We start from the raw sequence: 5,604 nt of genomic DNA on the forward strand, positions 1-5,604 counted from the left end.
AGACAACTAATGATGCTCTGGGAATTTGAAAAGGTCACTTGGCAGCTAAATGGGTCAGCGGTGGAGTTGGCTAGGTTGCTTGTTAAATGTTTAACGTTGTTTAACGGAATTCCGAGTAGCTTTGAAATGTGATTTCTTTTTTGATTGAGATGTTCCAGCAGGTCCCTGTGCACGCTTATAAGATAAAAGCTTATTAAAAATATTGTTTTTAAAAAAATGTTTGGGGCGTGTGTTTGAACTGAAGTCGGCTCATGTTCTCAGCTCAGTTTGTTTGGAACCAGACCATGGCCACCATGCTTTTTGACTTTTCACATGATGCTCATGCAATCAAGAAAAACTAGCATTCCAGAAAAAGTCTGAAAAGCAGACATGACTATCGCACATCACTTCGAGAGATTTGTGTATATCATGAGTGGTTGGTATTAAGGAGCTTAAAGTGTATGTAAGGTAAAGGTGAAGGTCCTGTTGCAAAACTCTGGGGACTATCTTTCTGTATGTAGTTGTCTTGAGTGTAGCTCATAATGTCACGGCAAAAACACTAGACCACAGGATGGACCAAAACGCAGATTCAAGAAAGAGGCTCAGGATATGTGCAAGTTGAGTTTTATGTACAGTGATTGTGGCAAGATATAAACAGTGATATATACAGGGTGTGAATCAATATGAAGAGTGAGCAAACGGTCACACTAGTGAACAGGCGACGGCTTTATACAGGAGCGTGGGCAAAACTATGACAGTAGCGAGTTCCAGTGAACATGAGCTGTGAGTAATACTAGGGCTGAGAATCAAAAAGCTATATGCATAGACATGAGCAAATGGTCAAAGTCATGGAAACGCTAACTATGAGGATGTGAGAGGCAAACACTGACTGAAGTTGTGTCCCAATTCCCAGGCCGCTTCCTTCAAGGACCTGGCCTTCATGGTCTACGTGGGCCAGGTCCTTCGAAGACTGAGAAGGCCGGAAGTGTGAGTGTGTGAAATGGGACGATCTAGCCTTCAGATTTGCATCACCAGCTGTCGGTGGAGTTTAATAAACTCAGCCGTCTGCTATCAATTTGAAGTTTACACAGATACATTCTTGCCTGAAAATATCTTAAAAGTTTATTTTGTGACCTAGAAAGAGTAATATTAAATCTAAGTAGCTGCCGCCATTGATGGAAATGGGAATTGGCTGAGCCACACTATGAATTCTGGGATAGGTTGGGCCACAAAGGATACACCCGACCCATCCTTCAAATGAAGGACGCATTGGTCATGAAGCAGGCTTCTAATTGGGACTGCCTTCGTCGCCTGGCTGTGATGTAATCGGCCTTCAAATGCAGCCTCCGAAGGATGCGGCCAAGGAATTGGGACACAGCTAACATGTGAACACTAACATATACTACTATTGGATGTTAGTGTGTACAGTACAAATACATTAAAATGAAATGCACGTTTGATTTCAATGCGTAAAATGGTGAAAATAAAGGTGAAAATGGTTTCAGTAGCAGGTCAGTCATTTTCATTTCAGTTGTGAGATGTTAACTCAGTTGACCACGATGTCCTCTCTTAACCAGCTCAGTCTGAAAAGTAAGAAAAATAATTGAAATAAAGTTTTTGCTCACAATTACACCAGAAGACTTAGAGACTTATTATTTAGCTTTAGCAAATTTATGGATAAAGCTACACAGCTTCATTTATAACTTAGCTTGATTAATTAACTATCAGTAATATTAATAAATCACACATCAATAGTACATTAATGTAGTTGTTAAACGCATGACAATATATTAAGTAATCCAAAGTATTCAGAATACGTTACTCTCATTGAATAACTTAATGGAATACTTTACAAACTACATTTTGGGGCATGTATTCTGTAATCTGTAGTGGAATCATTTTTTAAGTAACCTTCTCAACGTTGGTGTTGTGTTTAGTCATGTGTTATATCAGGGAACCTCTGATTTGGTGTCCAAGAGCAGAAATTGGTAAAGTGTCTGATATGAATACATTTTAATTTTTTAGCATCCAGAGTAGTAGCTTTTGTTTCCAGTCTATTTGCTTAGCTTGTCTGTAGACTTACACTGCAATTACAAAGGTTCTTATAATGTAATGATGCTTTGTTTTTTAATTAGTTAACAGACCTCTTTACCTTGTGTTTCTTTCTTTGGCTCCTTGTGGAAGGTCTGCCCGTCAGCCTGAGTCCAGCGCAGTTTAAACTCTGATAATCCATCTGTCTCCAGCTTCTCATTAAGCTATATGAAAAAAATAGCATAATTACAACAAAATTGCTTTTCTTTTTTTTCAGAACTAAACAGCAAAGTGAGTTTTATGTAAAGCAGCTTCAAAGTCGCTGTACCTGCTCTAAGAGCTGCTGCTGAGTGCTGGGATCAGTCAGGTCAGCCTCAGACTGGAACTTTAAATTCAACCTTTTTCTTCTGCTACGAAAGTCTTGACAGATGAAATAGTGTGTTTCACCACAGTTAGCTTCGAACCATGTTCCTGAAGCTGGGCTGACAAGAGCACATGATGAAATGGTGCTGCCGCTGTTGTCAGGCTGGCCGTAATTCCAGTTAGTGAAGTTGGTGGGGGTCAGGTCAGACCAGCGAGACCAGGGATGTCTGTAGAGACCGAACCAGGTGTTTGCTGACAGCAGTGAGAGGATTTCATTGTGTTCTGATATGTTTCTGACACTTGCGAGATCTGTGAAGGAGCTCCTGCAGTAGTTCCTAGCCTCATCCCAAGTCATCTGAGGTTTCACTATATGATACATGGGAGGACCCTTTTCTACAGAAAGTCAAGGAAAACCAAAAAGACAATTGTTAACGCTACTGTCTGACATCTGTACTGCAATTTCACTGCTTGTCAAGATAAACTGGTTTAACTTTTTATCAAGAGATTAAATGGAAACTTGGGTCTTTTACTGACCACAAGATTTAGGCTGATATAGAAGAAGACAGAAGCAGAGCTCAAACTAGTTTGTTGTTTCTTACCATCAAAGCAAACTGCAAGAAATTTGGCTGAACAGCTGTAGTCATTCCAAAGACCATTGCTGGTCATAAAAACACAAAACTGGTTGGAGTATCCATTGTTCGGCTGACCTGATAGCCAGCTGGTGAAATCTACATTGTCATTAAAGTCTGGCTTTAAGAGACTGAGCACTGGCATGTCTATCAAAACTTGGGCATTTTACTGGGATGGGGTCCAGAAGGCTAAGTGATATTTTCATCCCCAAAGGAGAGTGACTGGGGGATCCTTCATGAGTCAAAGGCCAAGCTGCTGTACACTGACTGCACTGGTGCAGTTATCAAGGAGAGAGGACTGTTTTTATCCAACAGTGGCCTACTTGAGCATCATTGAGGTGAAATGCATGGTCAGCCAGAAATACAACTATCTTGCAGACAGCAGAAAGCAAGGGCTTTTTCCTAGAGCTGGAGGCAAGTGGTTCCCTGGTATTAAAAAAGAATCATAGCTACTGGCATCAGATCCAGGGCAACATACATCTCACAGGGGCTAACAGCTGTCACCTCGTGACTTTGTAATTGCCTGTTGATAGAGAACAAATTGGGCTGAAAACATCATTTGGGAACGTTCTACTGGGAAATTTTTTGGCCCAACATTCTATTGCCGCTATGAATTCATACCTGCACGAGGGATGCAATGATCAAACTGTTTCCAGTCCATTTTAAAATATATTGTAAATATTTGCATATTTATTGTAATTGTAAAATTCTAAATACATTCAGAGAAATTCTTAAAATATATCAAGTTTTGTTTTTAACAAGAAAATGTTTTGGACAAAAAAATGTTCCTGAAAATAAAGAGGTGTTTGGACATGTGTCTGTATCCAGAAGGTCACCTTACAAGCGTCATCAGGCGAGTTCAGGAGAGTTCCTGCACTGTAGCCAGTCACACCTGCTGCTCATCAGCCATCACCAGCTGTAGCTGAAAGCATTCGTCAGCAGCCTCTCTACTTAACTAGATCTTTGCAGAACTGCTGGATCGTTCACTCATCAGTACAGCCACGGTTTGCTAGTGAAAACTTGCATAGCTTGCTAGATCAACTAATGTATGTTTTCTCATCAGGTGTTGGGAACGGAGTTTGTGACGGAAGCGAAGCCACTGTACAGATTTGGAGTTGAAGTTGTCACGATTCACGTCAAGGACACGAGCACTGTGTAGGGTTCAGGGTGAATCTGTCATGAAACGCTGTGTGGCAGGCAGGAATTGGACCCAAAATGCAGGCTCGTAGACACAAGGGATGAACTCAAAACCACAGCTTTATTCACAGGCTGGGAAAGCATACAAAGTAAACTAAACTGGGGAATAACACACTAAACTTACAGGGAGACACCAGGAGATCCACACAGCATGAGGGACGACGCGACACTGACTCAGAGAAACACAGGGTTTAAATACACTGGGAAGTAACGAGGGGAATGAGACGCAGAAGGAGAGCACAGCTGGGAGAAATCAGGACTGACGAGACAAGGGAGCAAAGCAGGACACATTTACATAAGACACGGACCTTCAAAGTAAAACAGGAAGTATGACACAGAGACACGAACTTGGCACAGTGGAGACAGCAACTAAGAAACACAGAGACAAACCATAAGACAGAGGACTCTAAGAACCGAAAGACACAGAGGGAAACTCAACATGCAGACAGACTACACAGAACAGAGGGGACACAGAGAAACACGAAGGGCAAGGGATCAAAACTAGAAACGATACAACTCACAAGCACAATATTACAAAAATCATAAAGAATTAAACATGCTGGGTCAGGGGACCCAGGACCCTGACAGAATCGCCATGGGAGGCACAGTGCGAGGATTGGCACTATTGTTGTTCACCTTTTACGATTGTAAATAAATTCACTGTATTTGTTTGGAAGAGTCCTGCGTTTGGGTCCTCATTAACTCAGACTTGACAGGAAGGGAACAATATAACAATGATAAAAAAATCAATTAGAGTAAAATTCAACATTTTACCAACTACATCAGTGGTACGAAAGCTAGGCTAACACTAGCTAGCTAGCAAGTTCATAAACCTGATGTTAACCTGCAAAAAGGCACAAAAACAGTTTGCATAAAAGTAAACCACTTACTCATTAAATCAAGGATAACCACTGAAGCTTCTTCAGCTGCACCCAGGTTTGCTCAGAATAGTTCAGAAAGACCCGTATACGGCAAGAACATAAGGAACGATAAGTGGTGGTTAGGAGGAAAGCATTAAGATGGTATTTTCAAACCATATCAATTTATCCTTCCACTGAACGGAACCTTTTTTCTGTTTCTCTGGAAAGTCATGCGATAATGAGATAAAGAAAAATAAAATATTAATTTAATGTTTTTTTGTGACAATTATGAGGGCATTTGTATGAGCTAAGATGCAGTCTCTCAATGTAGTTCTTTTTTTTCTAGAAACAAAAACAAACAAATGAACACTAGGAAAAAATAGAATTATATAAAGTGCTTTTGTAGAGTTTGTAAAGTGCTTTACAAACCTGAACATTACAGCTAACAGGCGAAATTTCCCGTTTGAGTCCAGGCAGCTAGCCAAACAACGGACAGCCACTTACTTATGCCATCCAACTACAGCCACTTCTGATTTTTACCTACC

At 40.7% G+C, this 5,604-nt stretch overlaps 1 long non-coding RNA gene across 2 annotated transcripts; it reads right to left on the reverse strand.

Moving 5' to 3' along the window:
• Positions 1–1,116: 1,116 nt before the first annotated feature.
• LOC102077847 (C-type mannose receptor 2) lies at positions 1,117–4,432 on the reverse strand. 2 transcript variants are annotated; one of them, XR_002057913.2, is made up of 5 exons: positions 3,844–4,432; positions 2,973–3,525; positions 2,339–2,766; positions 2,132–2,234; positions 1,117–1,562 (listed from the first exon to the last, which is right to left on the reverse strand). It is a non-coding gene; the product is annotated as a C-type mannose receptor 2 (long non-coding RNA). The 2 variants fall into 2 exon arrangements; XR_001224231.3 differs by lacking the exon at positions 3,844–4,432 and having other exon boundaries at positions 2,973–3,614.
• Between the last annotated feature and the right edge of the window lie 1,172 nt (positions 4,433–5,604).

The sequence above is a fragment of the Oreochromis niloticus genome, linkage group LG22 (assembly GCF_001858045.2).
Source record: "Oreochromis niloticus isolate F11D_XX linkage group LG22, O_niloticus_UMD_NMBU, whole genome shotgun sequence".
NCBI classification, from domain to species: domain Eukaryota; kingdom Metazoa; phylum Chordata; class Actinopteri; order Cichliformes; family Cichlidae; genus Oreochromis; species Oreochromis niloticus.